Source organism: Pinus tabuliformis, chromosome 1_2 (assembly GCF_031772625.1).
Source record: "Pinus tabuliformis cultivar Carrire ecotype Pingquan chromosome 1_2, CPIR1, whole genome shotgun sequence".
NCBI lineage: Eukaryota > Viridiplantae > Streptophyta > Pinopsida > Pinales > Pinaceae > Pinus > Pinus tabuliformis.
Genome location: NC_142298.1, coordinates 901922248 through 901944292, shown reverse-complemented (window position 1 = coordinate 901944292; position 22045 = coordinate 901922248). Strand labels below are relative to the sequence as shown.

The following is a 22045-nucleotide window of genomic DNA, read 5'->3' as shown; positions in this document are numbered from 1 at the left end:
AAAGAAGATCAGTGAAGCACCAATTCCGGCATTACCAAAATTACAATGACCCTTTGAAGTGGAGACAGATGCGAGTTAGTATGTTATGGGAGTTGTTTTGATGCAAGGAGAAAGGCCCGTTTTCTACCATTCTAAAGTATTTCATGGGGAAGTTATTAACTTCCCCACCTACGATAAGGAGCTCTATGTCATGGTGCAAGTTGTGAAGAAGTGGAAGCACTATCTGATGGGAAAGGAGACAATAATCCACATGGATCACCTGCCTTTATAGTACCTGCATGACCAAAATAAGCTACAACAGACTAGGCATTAGAAGTGGATGGGGTTTTTACAGTAGTTTCATTTGGTGATCAAGTATAAGAAGGGAAGCACAAACAAGTTGGACGACATGCTTTCAAGGCCATCCACGTCAAAGATTACAACTTTAGGGACTTTTATGCACATGGAGCCATTCACCCATGATGTATACAGAGATTCATATTCAGAAGATGAGGACTTCAAGGAGGTGTATTAGTAGTTGTAGAGTCAGAGTCATGTGCACAATGGCGAGAGCACCATTGACGACCATATCTAGGGTGGGTTACTCAACAAGCTGGATAAGCTATGTGTTCCTAAAGGTGAGTGTTTGCAGCTGATTAGAGAGGCTCACACCTCCAATGTTGTAGGGCACTTTGGTGTAGGAAAGTACCTGGCTAACTTTCAGAGGTATGTGTATTGGCCCAAGATGAAAGAACAAGTAGCTAGGTTCATAAGAGGATGCATGCTTTGTTATACCAGCAAGCCTAGCAATAGGAAACAGGGTATGTATCATCCCTTACCTGTACCTACTCATCATTGGGAAAGCATTTCAATGGACTTTGTGGGAGGTTTACTGACAACCAGGAAGGGACATGACTACCTATTCGTGGTAGTTCACAGGTTCAACAAGATGTGTGTTATAATGCAATGTAAAAAGACGATCAACAGACAAGAAGCAACAAACTTATTCTTTGGACAAGTCTGGGTACACTTTAGGATACCAAGGAGCATCGTTTCAAACCGGGATATAAGATTTCTCAGTGCATTCTCGACTACATTGTGGGAGAAGATGGAAATGAAGTTGAAGATATCTACAACATTCCATCCGTAGAGAGACGTAGTCAATAGAACTTTGATACAGCTTCCTGAGGGGTTACAACTAGAAGCGTCCAAAGACCTGGGATGAAAATATGGTATATATATAACATTCCTATCATAGAGTTGTCCACACTTCTGTAGGAAAGTCCCCATTTGAAACTTGTTTTGCATATTCTCCACCTTCACCTTTGGATATTGCATATGAGCAGCAAGGAGGAGTGAAGGAAGACCTTACAGGAGATGCTTTGAGGGTTGAAAATTTTATAGAGAAGATTAGGCATATCCATCTACAAGTACAGGAAACACTGCATAAGTCACAGGTGAAGTATAAGGCCAAGCTTGATCAACAAAAAACAGAGAAATCATTCAAGGTGGGAGATAGAGTATGCCTACAGTTGAACAAGGAGAGGTTGCAGGGGCCTAGTAAGAAAATCAAGGCTCTAAGGTATGGTCCCTTTGACATACTAGAAAAGGTGGGTGATAATTCCTATCGACTTAGTTTACCACCATATATGCACATTTACTCAGTTGTGAATGTAGAGAATTTGAAACTCTATGAGTCTTCCATGCTAGATTAGGAAGAGGAATAGGTCCTATCTTCTGTGGAGGATTTGGCACTAGACGATCAAGTGGAGTTGACAGAAGATATGGTTTTTCATAAGAGGTCTAGGACTACAAGACAAGGGCAAAAAGACCTTTGGAATATTGGGATGAAGGTATAACTTCCAGGAAAAGCTAATTGGTACACCAGAGAGAAGGTAAAGGAAAAATTTCCTCACCTCATTCAATAAAAGCTTTTGGGGAAAAAAATACTCCAAAAATGGGGAGGTGTGATCTGAAATGGATCATTATATTGTTTTCCATACATCTCGATGCATCTGGAGTGGAAAAAATGGAGGAATCATCTTAAGGGACCATTTTTACTGGTGGGACCCAGTTTGGCGAAATGGGGTCTGGAAACTTCCAGGAGTGTTTTGAGGCATCAAATGCCATTTTTGGGGGTAAAATTTTGTCGCATTAGTGCGACACGCTTTCATGTTATTCTACACACAGAGGGATTTCCAATGGTGCAAGAATCCCATTAATCGCAGTCTGTATGCAAAAGTTATGCCACTCAGAAGTTGACCTTCTTGTTTTCACACCTATAGTTCGGGAGGATGCCACGTCAACCCCCATTTTCATGGAAAAGGGGAAAGCCACATTTTTTTTATGTAAAATACTCTAGAATATTCTATTTTGTAACTTCTAGTTAAGAGTTGATGTATTCAACCGTAACCACTAGTAGGGTATTAGGTTGTGTTATAACTGGGCCACTAGGAGGAAGAGACATTCCATTCCTTCGAGAGAATTTTGTTACATAGTTGTGAAAATATAGCCATGAGAGATGGGAGGTAGAGCACACAGAGAGTATATGTGCACTGTAGTAGCCCATGGGCAACAAACATTACTTCTTTGTATCTGCAGCCATATTTCCAGACAGAGAAAGAGAGCAAAGCATCCTCACCTTACAGCTGGGTTTTCTCCAAAAAGGGTTTCCCAGAGAGAATATCTTGTGTATTATGTGTGTGTGATCTTATTTTTTCATTCTCTACTTTTCTCCTTGATTTACTTTTACATCCATGCACTAATTACAATTAATTTTACAGATCTGGAAATTAAATAAAACTGTAATAGTGTAGAATCTTAGATTTTTAATATAATATTATCAGATTTGTTGTGACGAAGTGTCCAGTGGAATATCCATGGTAGTTTACGGATCACTTGTCATGCCTTGGACAAACTTTACAAATTCTAGAGAGGTGAGCAAGAAGTTGGAGGCAGTTCTAAGTTGGAGTTTTTATGTTTTCCTTGATCCCCTGCCATAGTTGCATGGATGTAGGCTTATGGGAGCAGCTAAGAGGTTCCATTCGCTAGGAAGCAAGCCTATGTATGTGACTGAAGGGCTCCAATCAAAATCAGCTAGTTTTGTTCTAGTGACTATGACCTAAAGCATGTTTTTCTTTGTATTCGTCGTCCACCTCAGGTGATTTAATGTTTTTATGATGTTTCTTGTTCAGGAATTTTCGTAGAAGCTTCTAATTGACCAAATCTACATACTAGAATGAATTTCAAGGTGTGAATGCCTTGATGGCATAAGTAGTGGAGATAATGGATTGGTATGGTTAAACAGAATAGCAAGGGACCAGTTTGGTTTTAGATAGTACGCCTAGTGAAATGTAGAAGTAATAGAGAAGCTATAGGTCGAGATCATAGAGGGTGTAAACTTTTAGAAATATATGGAAGAGATCATGAAGTGAGGAGACTAAATGAGAGGGTACCTATTTTTGTGGTGAAGTAGGCTTTTTTTTTCTAATTGTAATGGATTTTACAGAAGCTTACAGCAGAGGATATTCAGAGGGAAATTCTTCATTTGATTGCATTGATACTGAAAATTTTGTAGTCTATAGTTAGAAGTGATAGCCTCCTCTATGTAGTAGCTAACATGCTTATGATTGCAGGGATCAGTGGTGTATTATTAAGGCATATTCATAAGTAGCTGATATTTATGATTGTAGAGGAATATTTTCATGTGAATGGTTGTAGCATTTCATCTATACACTACATGTTTAAGTTTTGATTTCATATTTATTGTGCTACTATTGGAGTTGTATTGAGAGTGGATGTTGATGGTGTTGCAAGAGTATTTGTATGTGCTTCCAGTTATATTATGAATAGAGTTGCATGAGAGAGGACTTGTTTGTTGAGATGATTGACAGTTGTTAGTTTTTGTTGAGAGTTATGTAAGCATGTTGTTATTGATATATATCTTTGTGTAGTTGAGTGAGAGAGCCTTAGTTTTTGTATGTTGTTGAGAGTGGATATGCTAATGTATTTAGGTTTTTCCAATTGAGATGATGTTGATGTATTGCGAGTTCATTAGAAGAAATTTGTTGTTGTTTTTTGTAGGGGTCCAGTTTGAAACATTATGAAATGTGGCCCTAGATGATCAATAGATCGAGATAGTTTGGTGAAGAAGGAATGGTTTCTCCTTGCCGATGGTGGTATGTAGCTTCAGTAGAGGGAGTAACATTCTCATAAACCAATGGGTTTTGGGTGAGGCTTCTTGGGATTAGACACTTCCAATGGATGGGTGTTCACAAATTCAATTTAGAGTGAGAAACTTCCTTTCTAGACATAGCTAGATATGATGTTGTAAAATGATTTTCTTAATTAATAAAATTTGAAGCAATGCAGCAGTAGCAGCAAAGGGTGGTTTTTGACCCAGGGGAGCTTTTCCACAAGAGATCCTTGTGTCCATTTTTTGCATGAATGTGTGATTGTCTTGATTTGTTTTTGTTGAAGATAAATGTTTATTTACTGATGAATTAATGTGTGCTTGCATAAAGAATTGATATATGACTGCATGAGTTAAATTTGTGAAAACAAATTGAGGAAGACATCACTACTAATTCACCCCTCTCCGTCTCAGTAGTGATATGATATCCAACAAGTATTTCCATGCTCAGGTGCATTTGGCCCACTTTTTAGTATATAGATCATCTATTTATTCTTTTGTTAATCAGGCTTTTTTATGCCTCTCTACAAATAGTGCACTTTTGGCTATGGTCTGGTCTCCGTAGTGAAAGATTGACCTAGTGTATCTTGTATATCCATGTACAGTTTAGAAGGTAACACAATATTTACCCCACACAAAAAAGGGTTAGAAAAGACATACCTACTTTTGAGAAAAATATCAACCCTTATTCTATGACAACTAGTACCAGAAACAATCCTTGAAATAAGGATTAAGAAGTTTAGAAATTGAGTAATTATTGAGTACCTCGTGAAATGGAAGAACTTACTACGAGAAGAGCCAACATGGGAAGATGTGTTATTCATGCAACAACACCTGCAATTAATCAAGTTTTGAGGACAACACTTGTTTGAAGGGAAGGGGCATTCTAAGCCTTAGACAAACCCCATGTTAACCCTAAAACATTTAGTTAAAACCCTAGATATTTAGTTATTACATTTCTATTATTATATTGTTATGTAGGCTAAAACCTTTCATTATAATTGCACATTTCTTTGATATAATATATATATATAAAAACAAAGGAGACCTAGTCTTAGTATCATCATATCATGTCTCATATTGCATTCATTGAAAGAGGTTCAACCCTTGAAGTGGATTGTATTCATTGAATTCTTATCATTTGGAAGCCACAAGGTTCATAACACTTGGGTGTTGTCCTAGGGAAGCATGAGAATACAAAAAATGTGATATTTAGGTCATCCAAAAAATCTTGGATAGAGAAAAAATAGCTTTTTTAAGCTGAAACTAGGAAATTTGTATTACAAAGGTTCCAGCAAAAAACTGCAACAAAGTACAAAAATATTTATCGTGGGGCTTCAAATATGGGAAACAACACTCTAAATTCCTAAAACAAAACTTACAAAGGTTCACATTTATTACATCCCAATGATTCATATAGAAAAACTTATAGGTATATAACTTAAAAATGATTCAACAAAGTTAGCAACTTAACGGGAACTGTACCGAGTTCTCACTTTTTTAGAGGTTGCAAAAAATCATCCGATATTGAAAAGTGTTGATTCAGAATACACCTTTTTCTTAGCATATTTTTGACACCTCAATTTTTGCTATGTATTAAGTATACATTTTTTTTTTAAATGTTAGTGATTTTCATGCCAATTTTGAAAAGTGTTGATGGAGCATCAACCCTTTTTTTTGGCTTATTTAACACTTTAAATTTTCTGATATATTAAGTATGGAATTTTTCTTTTAAACGTTGGTGATTTTCATATAGATTTTGAAAAGTGTTAATGTAGCATCAACCTTTTTTTTCACAAGCATATTTTTGACACTTTAAATTTTTTTGTCTTAAGTATGCACATTTTGTTTAAATGATAGTTATTTAACTATTTTTCAAGTTGTCTTCTTCTTCTTCTTCTTCCTGAGAAGTTTGTTTTTAAGAGTTTTTCAAGTTTGTGTTTTTCCTTACAATATTTTTTTGTAATGAAATTTCTTTATTTTTTTGCAAAATTTTAAAAATTAATAAAATTAATATTTTGAAGTTAGGATTTTTTATATATTTATGTATCGTTATTTAATACTTCAATACACTTAAAATAATTGTCACTAAAAAGATAATAATTTTAAATATTTGAAAAAGAGTATACATTTTGCATACAAATATAATTAAAAATATATATATTTCATGACTTCTTTTTGTTAAAAATGACATGTCAACTAAAAGATATTTAAGGAAAAATTGCACCAAAAAAAGTTTTTAAAATAGCAATTTTAATGAATTGTTTATGAATTTTATGTTTAGAGATCATAACATCTAATTTTTATTTTTTTTAAATGATTCGCATAGAATTTTAAGTAAAAATAACAAAATAAAAAAATATTGTTAAAAAAAAAACAAATTTAAAAAATAAATCAAAATAACAAATTAAAACTAAATTGTTTAAAAAAATAAAATCATTTAAAATGAATTCTTGAAAGAAAAAATAATAGTCAAAACAAAATTATAGAAAAAATTTAAAACATTATAAATCAATAAAATCAAAATTTATTAAAAAAATATTGCAATAAAAAAATTGAAAAAACAAATACAAATAAAAATAAATATGTGTGTGTAATTTTTTAAATTTAAAAATAAAAATAAACCAATGGAAAAGAAAAAACATTAAATAAATCAGGAAAAAATAGCAAAAAAGAAACTTATTAAATATAAATTAAATTATATATATATATATATATATATATATATATATATATATATAAACATTGAAAAGAATTTAAAAATATTGGAAAAAAAACACAATTGAGTAACAATTAAAATTTAAGAAAAAACATAAAAACCGCAAAATAAAATAACTAAAAAAACAAATAATAAGTTAAAATATGAAATTGTCCTAACATGAACCATAGTGGATGATTCAAAACACGTCAACAAAACTCTTATGATGTGATTTTTACCAAAAGTTTTCTCATTATTCAAAATTAAATCTTCTCGCCCTCAACTGCTAAAGGGTCACAAGCCAAGGTAGTAATAGCAGCGCATCGCTCCTACCACCCTGACCCATAGCCCCTTAGCAGTTGGGCGGGTGTAGCAAATCGATTTACAGAATCAACAACCCAGCACAAGGCCCCTTGTGGTGGATCGTCAATTCTAGGAATTGACTCACCGTTCCCCAGTTGCTAAGGGGCCATGGGCCAGGGTGGCAGGAGCGGCATGTGACCCGCGGCGACTAGAAAGGCGGGAAATTTTATTTTTTTTAGTATTTTAAATTGTTTTTTTTAATATATATATATATATATATATATATATATATATATATATATATATATAATTATAATTTTTCCTTATTTTGTATGTTTGAAATTTCTTTTATGGGTTATTTTTAGTTTTCTGTTTTTTTATGTGTTTTTCTTTTCTTTTTTTTACATTTTTTTATATTTGATTTTTTTTAATTTTGATTTATTTTCGTCATTTTAAATTTTAAATTTACCTTTTGTCCATGTTTTACCTTTTTTTTATTTATTTATTTACTCGTTCTTATTTTTCTTTTATTTTTTTAGTTATGATTTAATTAATTAATTTATTTATTTATTGTTGTATGGGTTGTCAATGTTCTAGTACCCTGACCCCAATATGTGTCAATTTGATAGTTGATTTTTTAGTTTTCATTACAATGAATTAAGTTCACCTCCATTGTGTGTTAATTTGATGGTTGATTTTTAAGTTTCCATCGCAATGTGTCAAGCATGTCCCCACTATGTGTCAATTTGATGGTTGATTTTTAAGTTTTCGTTGTATTATGCCAAGTTATCTTATGCTAAGATTTTATAAGAACTATATTTTTTACATTTGGTATAATGATTTTTTTATTTAAGTATTTATTTTTAAGGTTTCATTTAATCATGATATTTGATCTCGCAATATCTTGAAAATTTAAGGTTTGTTATAGTCATGATATTTGTTTTTAATTCCATCGCTATAAAATTTTGGAATTTTAAAGTTTTTCAAAGTCGTGATATTTTATCTTTAATATAATGGTTGAAAAAAGTCAAAATTTTAACGTTTTTCATATTCATGATCTTTATCTTTAACACCATGGTTGGAAATTGTTAAAATTTTTAGGTTTTTTGGAGTCATGATATTTATCTTCAACGTATTGTCGAAAACTATTGGAATTTTAATGATTTTTGGAGTCCATATATTTTATTTTTAATGTCACTGCTAAAAAATGTTGGAATTTTAGCCAAAAAAAAAAGTTGATACCAGCATCAACATTTTTTTTATTTCATAGAGTTTTTTCATGTTTATTGCACAAAGCTTTTAGCTTTTAATGTTATTGTTAAAAAAAAATGGAATTTTAACAAAAAAAAAGTGTTGATGCAGCGTAAAGTTGTATCAACACTTTTCTACCCATGGTATTTTTCATGCCTTTGGTGCAAAAAAAATTGTTTTTACTGCCATCTTTTAAAAATGTTGAAAATTCACCCCCAAAGAAAACGTCGTTACAACATACACACTTGTTTTTTGGATTATTCTTTCATATTTTTTCGGAGTTTTTTGGTTAGAGTTCTTATTTCAAACTTATAGTTCTCATTAAATCAGTAACTTTGTTATTCCTAGTAATGTAGTTTTTTTACAAAATTTAAAATTTATCACAAGGTGTGGCAATTGTTAGTTTATTCCTACCCAAAACGGGTTTGAAGAGTTTTATAGTTCTTGAGGTCCATGTCCTTCAAGTGTATTGTGTCTTCTTCCTTTAGATCTTCTTGAATGATTTTTTTGTACATTTAATGGTTAAAAGCCCATTGGTGTAAATCTTTACCTTGATAACCATATTCCTAGCATATTACACTCAGGCCTTCAGTCCATTGAGTTTCCACTTTTGTTTTACTAAGGTGTTCATGATTATAGAAACTTGTGAAGTGCACTAATATTTATTTTTGCATATATTAAATGTCATTAAAAAGAGGATGGTTTTTTATATTGTATTGACTCCGCATGTCTTCCTAAAATCATTCTAAACTCTTTTGCTTCCATGTAATCCATGTACATAACAGACATAGGGAAATAATGATTACCGTGATTATGAGATGTGTTTCAAAAGTCAAAGTAATGCATAGAGAAAAAGTCCCAAAGGAAACCCTCGTTAAATAACATAAAGAGACCCATGTTCCACAAATACTTTGAAAAAACAAAGACCCAATTTACTAGGGATTTTTAATACTTGGATATAATTTGAAGTAGATTACCTTCTACATTTCCCGAGAACAAATATCGTATTATGGTGTATTTCAATAATAAACTTAGACATTATGTAATAAGTCTCTCCATTTTTTTCCATACTAACCATGTTGTAGTAAGATGCGTCATGAACAAGCCTAATATTGTAAAAAAAAAGTGGTCTTAATCATTGGACATGTTAAAATCTCAGAGACAACATATGAGGGGAAAGCTTCTTCCTCATTTTTATAGAGGTGACATTCTTCTTTTAATTAAGACAGTATTAGGTTTGATATGAAATTAGAATTAACAATGATATAATATAATATTCACATTACCGTAAATAAAGGTCATGTATTTATTAGACATTATTTTCCAAAATAGCATAAAGTAAAGCATTGAATTTTTAATACATTAAAATAAAGTTGGATCACATTTGTAGAGAACTTTAAACGATCGTTGCATTTAAACTCATAAGGGTGAAAGTAGTTACAAACTTATAATTTGAGGCTTAAAACTTAAAGTCAAAAGATCACGCTAGATATGAACTCTTGCTAGGTCTCTGTGAAACTTTTTAAAAAGAAAATATACAAATGTTTGATTAAAATTTTATAATATCTAGGGGTGGAAGGAGGGAGAGGGGTTTTATTTAATTCCAATGGAACATAGATAACTCGATATGCTCATGGGGATTGGGTCTAATGACTAATTTTCACGCGGAGTTGTATGGTATATTTCTAGGAATGATATTGGCTAAAGATATGAATCTTCCAAATGTCGTGATCCTAGGGCACAGTCTCATTACAATCCAACTTCTTCAAAATATTTCCTCACCAAAAGAAAACCGTTTGAAGATTTTGCTTCAAAGAGTTTCAAGAGTCTTGGATGACTTCCAGCAAAAATCCGTTTACCGTGTGCTAAGGCATCAAAACACAGAGGCAGATATCCAAGCCAATCTAGCTTGTCTACTCAAATCTAGGCAAACTTATATTAATGGAATTTTAGGGTGGAGAGGCATCCTTTGACACCTCCCCCTTCTCCTTAACATAATTTTATTATCCACCACTTATACTTAAAGTTTGTAACATTTTTTAGATTTATGATTAGAAAGGGTGAGCACATCGAGTTGGACATCGTGGTAATCCCTATAGAAGGGCCTCATGTAGCTAATGTAATGGAAATCCTCCCACATGTAGAGATTATGAAGAACCAATGGCGGTCATCACTTGGCAAGGACCTCCCATCACATTTGGTAATGGTTTCAATGGTTGGTGAAATTATGAAGAGTAATGGTATAATTAATGGAGAAGCATGGGAGTGGCCTCATTTGATGTTTAAATTTATGACTCTCATCCATCCTAGCGTTCATGGATTTCCTCCTTCGGGCCATCTCCAGTCCCATTTCCATTAGTGGGGTATGAATTATGTGTTTCTATGTAAAAGCTCTACATTGGTTACCTTGTCTCCTTGAAGAAGCTCATTGTACTTGACTTGGAGTGGTAGTTATAGTCACAAGGGGAATTTAGGCATATGGTTTGACTTTAGGAAATTTTGAATTCTTTTGTCGAATGCAACGTGTCACTGCTCAGAATCCTCTATCGAGATTCATTCTCCACAAGTAGCCTCTTCTCTTTTGTCCATCAATCTTGTTTGTATTCAGAATTGTCAATTAATTCCCCCTGGGAGGATCTGTATATCCCCCTTATAACTTGCATTTTCTCCTTGAGTTTCAACATTTGATTTATTCGTTTATGTGGATTCTTTCCCAATGTTTTGAGTCCTATGAGCCAGCTTTTCATTTGATATTGAACACCCCTAAGGCCTGGCATGCCTTAATTGGTGTTCAGTCCCTTGGTAGTCGAAGAGTGTTCTTTTCTTTCATCCATTTTACTCAAATTCTAGGTGCTTTGTCCCCATTTTGTGCCACTGTCACCCTGAAGTCACTCCCAGTTTGCCCTCCTCTTTTTCTAAAGTGGTTTTGTCAATGGGCATTCAAAGTTTATTGACCTCCTCTTCTCCTTTATGTTTTTATTTTTTGGGTTAATTTTATTAAAATTTGATAGAAATTTGTTGAAATGACAAGTTTGGGTTGCCTAATATTACAACATTTAAGTGGCTAATTAAATTTTCAAGGTATTGAATACACTTATATCTTTAAAAATACAATTTAAATAAAAATAAATTACACTCATGAAAGTTAGGGGTTTATTCCTCACCAAGTCACATATTCAAATCTCATGAGAAGGGGTTGAGAATGAGAAACACCTTTGAAAGAATTAAATTATCCCAAGTCCAAGATAACATCCCACCACACAACATTAGAAAAAAACAATATATTACCTTATATATATATAGTCTAACAATTATGCTTTTTTGCTCTGAAAGTTATGGAAATTTAGACCATATTTTGAAAAAATCCAACTGTCCACACACTACTTCCGCCTCCATAGACGTCTCTATATATATATAATTAAATTCAGATATATATATAATTGAATTCATATATATATATATATATAATTGAATTCATATATATATATATATAATTGAATTCATTTTATCTTTTCCAATTTGGAAATCTTGACACGATATACTTTAACGATAGGCTGAGGGTGTGAGCTTGTATTGAGGGTGTGAGCTTGTATAAAATAACAATCAGATTAATATTCCGATCATTTTACTTGATGAGAAATCCTTATAAAAGACAATCAGAAAACTGTGGCCTTTTCAGCGCAAAGCAGAAGGTAGGTGGCACTCTCCAAAGAAGACCTAGAAGCAAAGTCGTTACCTTTTTAAGTTCCAGGAAAACTAGTTGGAATGGTAGATAAGAATGGCAGGTGTGTCGGCTCCATAGCTCCAATTGGTTTTAAAAACATCGGTATTTCCCCCACTGGTAAACACCCTCACTGGAAATTCCCGTGACCATACTGGTTTTAATATGTACGCAAGGCTTCATACTGTAATAGTGGACACAAATCTCCCACTTATGGATGTGCTCTCTGTAAAGGAGCTGTTTGCTGTTGTTATTGATTGTTAGGGTCGCAGGAGAGATGGTGGAGATCAATTTGGTGCTTCTAACGTTGGGCTTGTGGGGACTGTGCTTGCGACCTCACCTGATGGAGCTCGCTGCTCAAATGATTGAAGCTGTACGGTTCGCCCTTCACGCACTTGTACATCGCTCTCGTTTTCCTTCAAGGTGAGAACGGAATGGAAAGCAGAGGCGAAGATTTCAGTTTCTGTTTTGTATGCTGTTATTTTTCAGTTGATTATTTAGATTTTACCATCAAGTTAAATTCATGTTATAAATACGAAATGCAACATTAATCTAATATACACAGAATTTCATGATGTTTCTTTTGTTCACAGCTCTATCAGCTTTAGCCATAAGCTACCCAGAACTTATATCAAATCAAACTAATTTGATTCTCCGATTTATCTTGCTGTGAATACTAAAGCAATTGCTTGTTCGACGAGATATCTTCTCGTTTTGCTCAATTATCTCAGAAAAACCAGTAATCTCTCCGTTTACTTTATGAAAACATAAGTTGCTCTGTACGTTTACATCTCTGAGTTAGAGAACGGTGGTCCTCCCGGTGGCCAAAATACAATTTGTTCACTGTAAAATCCTCAAGGACTAAGTCAAAGCATTGAAACAGAACTTGTCCATATCAATACACAGCTTCCACGACCTTCATAGTTACAGAGAATGGTAGCCATTGCAAGAGCTTTTTCGATTTAATCATAATCGACATGTCGGTCACGGTAATTACTCATAATAAGAGCACGCGTTGCTCTTGCAGATTCGAAGATGCCCATTCTCGATAATTGGATGTTCAGAAAAAATTGACATCTCGATCTTAATAAATAAATACTATATATATCTAAATGAACCGCTTAATACGTAATTTCCATGTTCATTTTTCGCAGAAAACGCTTAATACATAATTTCCAGGTTCATTTTCTGATTTTTTAATATATACATGGGTTGTTTTCATTATGTAGATGTTTTAACTTTAATGTGAGTAGCCCTTCTCTATTATTTGAATTGGCAAAAATAATCTCCGGATTAGCAAAAACAATCTCCGGACCAGCAATAACAATTTGTAGTATAGTATATTTGGAATAATCTAAATTTATAAAATTGTAAATTTGGAGGAAAAATTAAATACAGAGTGTTTAACAATATAATATTTTAAATTTTTAAAAATTTTTTTTTTAATAAATAAATGTTTTTTATTGCACGAGGAAAACAGACTTACATGGGTATATAGAGAATATGAGTATAGCTTTGTTTTATTGCTAACTTAAAACACTCATCACAATTTCAGTATACAATTGCTTGACTATTTTGTTTAGCCACCTGGAAACTAAAAGTTTGGGCCATTACAAAATGATATAACCATCCAAAGATGAAACAAACAAAAAAATCAGGACAATAACCATTCATCCACTATCAACCAAGGAGACTAAGCATGAACAATGACCATTATCCTCTATTGCAAAAAATTGAACATTAAACACATCAACCAGAGACATATGAGAATACTGCTACTCTTTGTGCATTAGTATTCCCAAAACCAACATAAGAAATAAGTCTGGAACACACTGTCATTACACTAGGAGAGATTCAAGCATACATAAACTAATCTAACATAGGAACAAAGGGTTCCAAAGAGCCAGCAAAAGGTGTTGTAGTGGGATCTCCCAGAGGGTCCGTAAGGTTCCCAGAATCAGAATTCGACAGATGGCCATCCAAGTCATTTACCTTAAACTTGATATTTTTAGAATCCTCTTGATGTCCTCTATGCCAGAGAATAGATTGTTGTTCATTACCTTGCTATTCATCATAACCAGACGAAGCAAAGGGTCCATCTATAACCATGCAACCAAGGAGTATAGAAAACCAACCTTTTTTTGCGCATCTTAGCAGGTTTTAGAAACCCTTCTAAATTTTCTTTGAGGATCTCTTAATCTGAGTAATAGGAACATTATCTCTGTCATCCAATTCGCATGAGGCTGGTTTTGTTAAAGATTGCAATCCTCCTCTTGCCTTGGTTTATCCCGAATTTCAAACTTCCTCCATCGCTTTCCCTGAAGACCTGTATTGCTCGAACTACAATGGTTTTGTCACCCTATTTTCCCTTGTATATCATCTTCTGATCCTGATTTGCAATCAATTAGTGTCCCTCTTCCTCATTTCTCCCTTTCCTCCAGCGTATGATACTTTGTTGATTCTCAGACCTGCGCAGTTAAGCTTCCCTTCTCCTCCAGCATGTTGTCTCAACCCATCGATGCGAATTTCCGACCTGACAGTGACTACACTTCATTATGTTCTGGTTGAGGCCACCCCCTAACCCTTGTCTCGTCCTCTGTCAACCACAACCTTCCCTTCCCTTCGCCTCTTTCTTCATTTGGTTATCCCCTTTTCAACTAGCATGAAGAATCACTAGTTTTCTCCACTGGTGGGGCCCATCCCTTAGTTTGCATTAACATTAACACTGCTAATGATCCCTCAATCGATTGCTTATTGGTTGGCTCCATTATTTTCCCTTGTAATCTCCCTTATCAACGTCATATTTCTTATAAAAATTGTAGTAATAATAACAACATTAATGATGATGATGATGATAAAAGTATATTTAATAGAGTAGAAGATGATACTAATAATAATAATAATAATAATAATAATAATGATGATGATGATGATGATGATGATGAAGGTCTTAATATTATTAAGAATAATGTTGAAGAATTTAATAAGAATAATAATAACAATCCTCCTTTTCATAATAATAAGGTAGTTAACCTGTCGAATTTTCCCTTTGCCCCTCCGGTCTTTAGAATTTTGGAGAAGGGATTAAATCTTACCCTTGCTCCTAAGAAAATCTCGGTGGATGATATTATGTGTGACATCGAGTTTGGGATCAGGGGCTTACTCGATAATACCAAAGATATTATTTGGCATGATTGCGTTGTTATTCTTATGAAAGCAAAGCCCCCCAAGAATAACATTAGCAAGAATGAGTTTGAAACTCTCAAATCTTTGAATAGGAACCAAGACATCGTTGTCTTGAGAGCTGACAAAGGTGGGGCTGCTGTAATCCTTGGTAAGGAGGATTATCAAAAGAAGATGTTGGATCACCTATTTAATAGCGGAAGCTACAAAAAACTTGACAAGAATCCCTTGAAAAGTATCTCCATAATGGTTTCTCTAACTTTAAAGTCCAGTAGCATTGTTGGCTCCTTTACTCACAATCTTATAGAGAGTAGCCCTATCACTCCTAGGATCTATGGGCTTCTAAAAATCCATAAGGAGGGGGTCCCCCCTTAGACGTTGTTTTCACTCACTGCATTATGGGTTTCAATTGGTCAAGGTTGCCCAAGAGCAATGAATTTTAGAGCCACTTTCCTAGGCCACAGAAGATCTCAAAGCTTAATCAGACCCTCCCCAGTGCCTGGTGCTCAGAAAGAGCTTTCCAATGGTATATAGATGTCCAAAAAAGGACTCTTGGATCAAAAGTTAGAGCATGTTGAAGATTTCCTTTGGAAAGCCCATAAAACTAAGAAAATGGCTAAGTATGAGGGTACCCTGCAATCCCGCATCTCGGCGACCCCGAAGTCCCACATCTTGGTGACCTCGTAGTCCCACAATGATAATAGGCCCCGCATATCACAATCCCGCATATCGGCATATCAGCGGATCCAAGGGCTGCCACTCTAAAAAACTTGCAGGGGTCAATTGTATGATGTAGTGTAACATTGCAGTTGGGGAAGGCCGAAAAGAATTAGCAAAGGAAATGAGGAACAAAATAGGAGTGGGTCACCCCTTTCTCTCTCCTCCACGTGGCGGTATCTCGCATCCTACAATCCTACATTATCAGCGATCGCAAGAACAGAGGGGCTACTCCCCCAATAACTTTGCGGGATTGCGGTATTGTGATTTAGTGCAAAATCAACAGGGAGGATTGGAATTCACTAACAAAGGAAATGCCTGCAAAAAATAGGGTCGGGCAGGCCTTTTTATCTCTCCTCCAGGGGGTCATGTGGCGGCCTCTAATTGGTCCTTAGAACAAACATGGCAGCTGTCATCATCAGTGACGTGGCAGTATGGATGATGACATGGCAGATGACATGTGTCAACCAGTTTCAACATTTTCAAGGGTGAAATGGGACCATTTCCGGGTGCCACGTGTCACTACTCACAGGGTGACACATGGTAGTGATGACGTCACCCCGCAGATCAGTGATCGCAGTTGTTAAGGGGGAAAGCTAAAGGTAAGGTGCATGCGATTGAGATATGCAGGAATCCCCCCAAGATGCGATATTTTTAATGGTTATACATCAAGAGGATTTTGCGTCCGGACTGTCGTCCTGCGCTATGGAAAAAGGTAAAGGGCCCCCCTCTCCTACAGTGCGATTACGATGTCTTAGGTGGGATCAATCCTACAAATCGGCAGTCACAAGTGTCTCAGGAAGAAGTTTAAGGCGAATGCACAGTAAAGCACCGATACGCGAGATTTTGCGATACAAAGGAAAAGGCTCTCAGACACGAATCTAAAGGCCTTAGCGCCTAGGGCTAAGCCCCTCATTCCATCCCCTAGTCATATGACTAAAACCACACGAGGGGCTATAATAAAGGGGGACTAAGGGGGAAATCAAAGTGTCTATTTCGCCCTTTTTAGAGGAAAAAGGCCCGCGCGTGAGAGACTGCGCTATTACACTGTAATACATATCATCCACCACATCAAGGCATCGATAGTGTAGGACATAGGTTTAAAAGGCATGATGGGTCAGCAACTCTGGTTTTAAGAGGAACAGGTGGTGCATTTCCACTATCATGCGGGTCTAGGAGCCAGCGCTGAATAAATTAAAGGGAGAAAAGACAGAGGTGGGTGAAGCAGTAATGAGGCCATACCTTAAGTAGAAAAACTCCTGCAGCAGAGACGATCACAGGATGGACAAGGAGATCTTTGTATATTTTACATCTTATGTTTATTTATTTGTTGTACTGTAACATGCCTCCTTTCAATGAGGCTTTTAATTTTGTAATGTTTTGGGCCCCAGAGCCATATCTTACTCAAACAGCTAGTCGACCCGGCATGTAAGATTAGGCCAGAGATATTTTGTTGTAATGAATGTTCTTGCTCCCTTCTCCAAATAAATAGGGGAAAGCAAGACTTAGAAAAGGTTCAAAAATTCTATAGAAAACACTACATGCTATTTTCAGACTGTATCTCTTTGTAATACAGATATTTTTTAGAATATTAAGGAAACAGTGGTGATTCCCCCTTCAAGTATTACAGTATGTGTTCCCTTTGCCAAACTCACTTTTATGTTCATGCTTCTTCCCCAAGTTCATGCAATTATAGTTGTTAGAAATATTTCAAGCTCCCTCACGGATTCATTAGTATCTACGTGTTAATGCAAATGCCTGTAACTGTTTCACAGATTCATTTGTCTCAACATTGTTTATGAATATTCCTATGTTGACTATTGAAATTATATCTTTAAATCTGCTACACATGAATCATAGCGTGCAGCTCCTCCTTCATTCATTATTTTTGCTTGTAACTCAAATAAGTATAGAAATCTATAATGCCTCAAGATCTATGTGTTAAGTGTAGAATGCTTGAAGCCTTATGCTCTATGTGATGAGTTGCTCATTCTCTTGGTCCTCTCTCATTTTCTCTGCAAAATCTTATTAAGCTGTAAGACCTTGAAACACTCGGCCTCCACTATTTTTATGCTTATTCCTGAGATCTGAACCTGTGAGGAAGTACCATAAATCCATGTTTTATTTCTTTTGATAAATGAACCAACCCATTCCCTATATATATATATATGTGTATCTATAGAACATAAGTGATATCTCCAGTTTCCTATAAAACAATTTAGACACACCGATTTAGATGTGCCTAGGCACTGGTCTTGTAAGTAATCCAAGGTTGTCTCTGGGAGCTACAACATCTTTTGGCACCGTTGCAGGGGAACTTATTGAAGGATTTTTCCCTTGGGATACGACAAGCTGAATACTCTTTGTGTAGGTGAGAAAAGTATGTTCTTATTGCATTCATATCACCTTGGTGACTCCACACCCCCCTCATTATCATTCATAACCCTAGATTTTAAAAGGCCTCATACTTACTTAGATTCATCCCAGCGGAAAGCCCCATTTGTATCTGACCCTGAAAAATTAATTTCAAAGAAAATATGGAAAGAGAAAACTCCCCTAACTGTGCTACCATCTCACCAACCTTTGAAGTTCCCTCATCCAGTTCTCAACCTGTTACTTCTTATTATTCAGGACTTACTCCGAAGGCCCTAACATACCCTCTTTCCCCTCCAAACACTGTGGTCTTGACCCTAGTTCCTCAAGAAAATTTTAAACCCCCTCCACTAATCCAGATGGCTCTTCCAAGATTTTTTCTAAATAAGTATGCACCTCTTGATCTACCTCAGCCCTTAAGTGTTATGCCCTAATATTACCTTAAGCTTCTGCCTAGATTCAATGGGGAAGATGAAAACACACCACAGAGACACATAGAAACCTGTTGTGCCTTTGCTGAGAACTTTAATGTGGAGCAATTGGATGTGGTCATGAGACATTTTGTACAAAGTCTTGATGGAGAAGCCAAAAATTGGTTCAAAGGCCTACCAAATGGCTCCATCACTACCTGGGAGGAGCTGGAAAATGCTTTCACCCAGAAATGGGGAGAAAAGAGGAATCATGAGTACCTCCTCACTGAGTTTAATGCCATAAGAAAAAATCCGAAGGAGGACTTCAAAATTTATCAAAAGATTCAAAAAACAGTACAATAACCTGTCATTCGACATAAATCCTCCCCCAGCTGCAACTCGTGTGGTTTTCTTGGGAGCCTTTGGGTCCGATGTTGGATTTACCCTGAGAGAAGGGAAGTCTACCACTCTAGACCAACTTTAGATCGATGCTCTCGAAATTGAAGAAAATATGGATTCGACAGGGAAGTCAAGGGTAAAGCAAGAACCTATTGAATCCAAAAGAGGAAAAGAAGAGGCATCATCCTCTAGTCAAGATGGAGAATCATCAGACCCGAAGTCGGACGATCTAGACAAAGTCATCAAGAGTTTATCACAAAAGGTTGGAAAGCTCGAAATCGGGAACAAGAACCTCTCTAGGCAGAATGCTCAAGTCAACAACCGGAGTTATAACCCACAATATAAAATACCTCCACTGCAACTACTTCCAAGGGAAAGAAAATAACAACTTGATGAGATCCCTCATCCTTTATAATTAGAATATGGTCTCGATGAAAAATTGTCGGTACACATGAGATGTAGGGAAATATATATTCTAGTTTTGCTAAAGAAGAACGTGAGAATATGGCTCACCAAGAGGTCAGTCATCATAGAGAAGCATCAGCAGATGAGGAAGATATGGATTATTATTGCAAACAGTTTGCAGAATTCATGCAAGAACAAACCCAATGTAAGTATAATCTAAGATCTTCAAAGAAGAGGATGAGAGAACCAAAACAACAAGGGGAAGCTTCTCCCCAAGTGGTTCCTATAGCACCAGACAAGGGAAAAGGTAAGCTCCATCCTGGCCCACCCAAGACAGGAGTCTCTACAAATAAGGAGAGAAATGGTCCTAAGGGGCACACAGAAAAGGAGGCACCTATTCTACTGAAAACTGCCAGCAGGAAGGGAGAAAGAACAAAGCGAGACGATACAGAAAAGGTGATGAGCCTCATCATCGAGTAATTATATGGGCCTTAATTCACCTCCTAGCTTAGTCAAACCAAATCTTCTCACAACTTATTACATTTTTTGATTATATTTTGTTTAATGAGATGAGTTAAAGTGAGATATTATGCCTAGTGAACTAATATGCATTGAATGTAGGTTTAAATCTTCCTCATTTACTCCTCCCCCATTCAAATATTCCTCCATTAATCCCACCAGCTCGGCATGCAAGCGGCCAAGTCATGAAGATCAGAAGGCAATCAAGCAAGTGATAGACAAAGAGTTTGTTCATCTCAATTTTGGGAGTCGAGCCTCCCTAAATTTAAGGAATTCGTTGGGGAATTTAGTTATATAAGTAGAGAGGCCTAGAGCCTCATTAGGATTCAAATTTTTGTTGTAAAAGCTCTAGTCATTTTGGAGCTCCAAACATGTGGAAGACTTTGATGTAATTTTATGTTTTGGTAATAAGAATGAGCTTTTTCTTGATCCAGCGTTGAGTTAACTCAGAGGGATGAAGCTCTTGCGTTAGGGCCCAACCCTAGTAGCAAAGGCTCCTCTTCTTGTATTTGTATGCTCAGCTTAGTTTCATAGATTCATGGTTAAACTGTCTTTAGAAGTATTTCATTGCAAGTAGCGTAGATTTGATTAATTGTTTATTAGTTTGGTTCCATTTGTGCCTTACTTCAGTAGTAGGTTAGAAGGGATAAAAGAAGCACCACAAAGCTTTCAGTAGGTGTCCTGGCCTCACTTCTTCCTTCTGGGATCATGATTTGAGGAAAAGACCCTGATGTAGCCCTAAAAAGATGGATTTCTATTTCTTTCATAAGATTTAGAATTTACTATACTTGAACCAACATTTGATCAGTTTTGCAAGTGTAGGATTTCATTTCCATCTCTTATATCTTCATTCTTGCAATAGATCTCATCCATGATTCCATTTTATTCATAAATTTCCTCATGCATAAGGTAGACAGTTAGTTCATTAAATTCTGCTTTTCGGCTCATGAAAATTCTTCTTGTTTACATGACTTTTTGGAAATTACACATGTTTGATGTAGAGAAGGTGCTTCAGAAGTAGAAAGAGATCTCATAGCAGGCAACCACCTTCCAACTTCATCCACCCATAGGCATTCCTTGTTTTCATCAAGACCTTCACCAATTTCATCATTTTACATAGAAATTCCCCCAACCATGTTGAGTGAATCCAACAATCTCCTAAACTTGGTTCTGGGTTCTGAGTGATCCTAGGCATTTTCTCACTCCATTCCACCCATCAACCACCTTCCCCAAGCCTTCCATCACCTCCAACACCCATCATTTTGCTCTCGGCTGTATCTTGTAGAAATACAGGGAATCTTGTAGGTTTCTAGTACATCCTATAGGTTTTCTTGTAGTGACCTGTTTTGAGGCCAAATTGAGGGAAAACCTCTACGAAGCCACCCAAGGGTCTCCCAAACCTTCCAACCATCTCCTGAACCTTCCATCCATCCTCCAGCATCCCTAAGCCACCTGCCACATCACCAAAAGAGATTAGCTTGCACACTTGATTTTTCATGAAAAGCATAAAAAGACAAAACAAATTTATTACAGTCCTTTACATGCATAACAATGATGTTTGATGTTTTTAACTTCCATGCTTAGGACAATATAATTTTGTTCATGTTAATTTAGCATTATTGCAAATCATAGCTCTTAGCAGCTAATTAGGAAATGGTGTGCCTTAGCATTTAATTTCAGTGTTTTTCATTATTACAGTAGATCAGCTCCCTCTTAGAGTAGATTTCTATTTCTTTCATCAAGGAACCAAGCTTCTTCTGAATCCATAGAAGTCTGGCTTGAAAACCCTAGTGGTCTCTCGCCAGCTAAACAGTGACAAAAGGAAGAACCATCACTTTTACTTGTGTATACAACACTGTCACCTCCATGTTTGTATGAACCCCGGGTTGATAAAG

General features: G+C 35.7%; 1 long non-coding RNA gene across 1 annotated transcript; it reads left to right on the top strand.

Moving 5' to 3' along the window:
* Positions 1–12108: 12108 nt before the first annotated feature.
* Positions 12109–13203, top strand: LOC149208864 (uncharacterized). Its single transcript, XR_016252163.1, has 2 exons — positions 12109–12567; positions 12738–13203. It is a non-coding gene; the product is annotated as an uncharacterized LOC149208864 (long non-coding RNA).
* The last annotated feature ends 8842 nt before the right edge of the window (positions 13204–22045 follow it).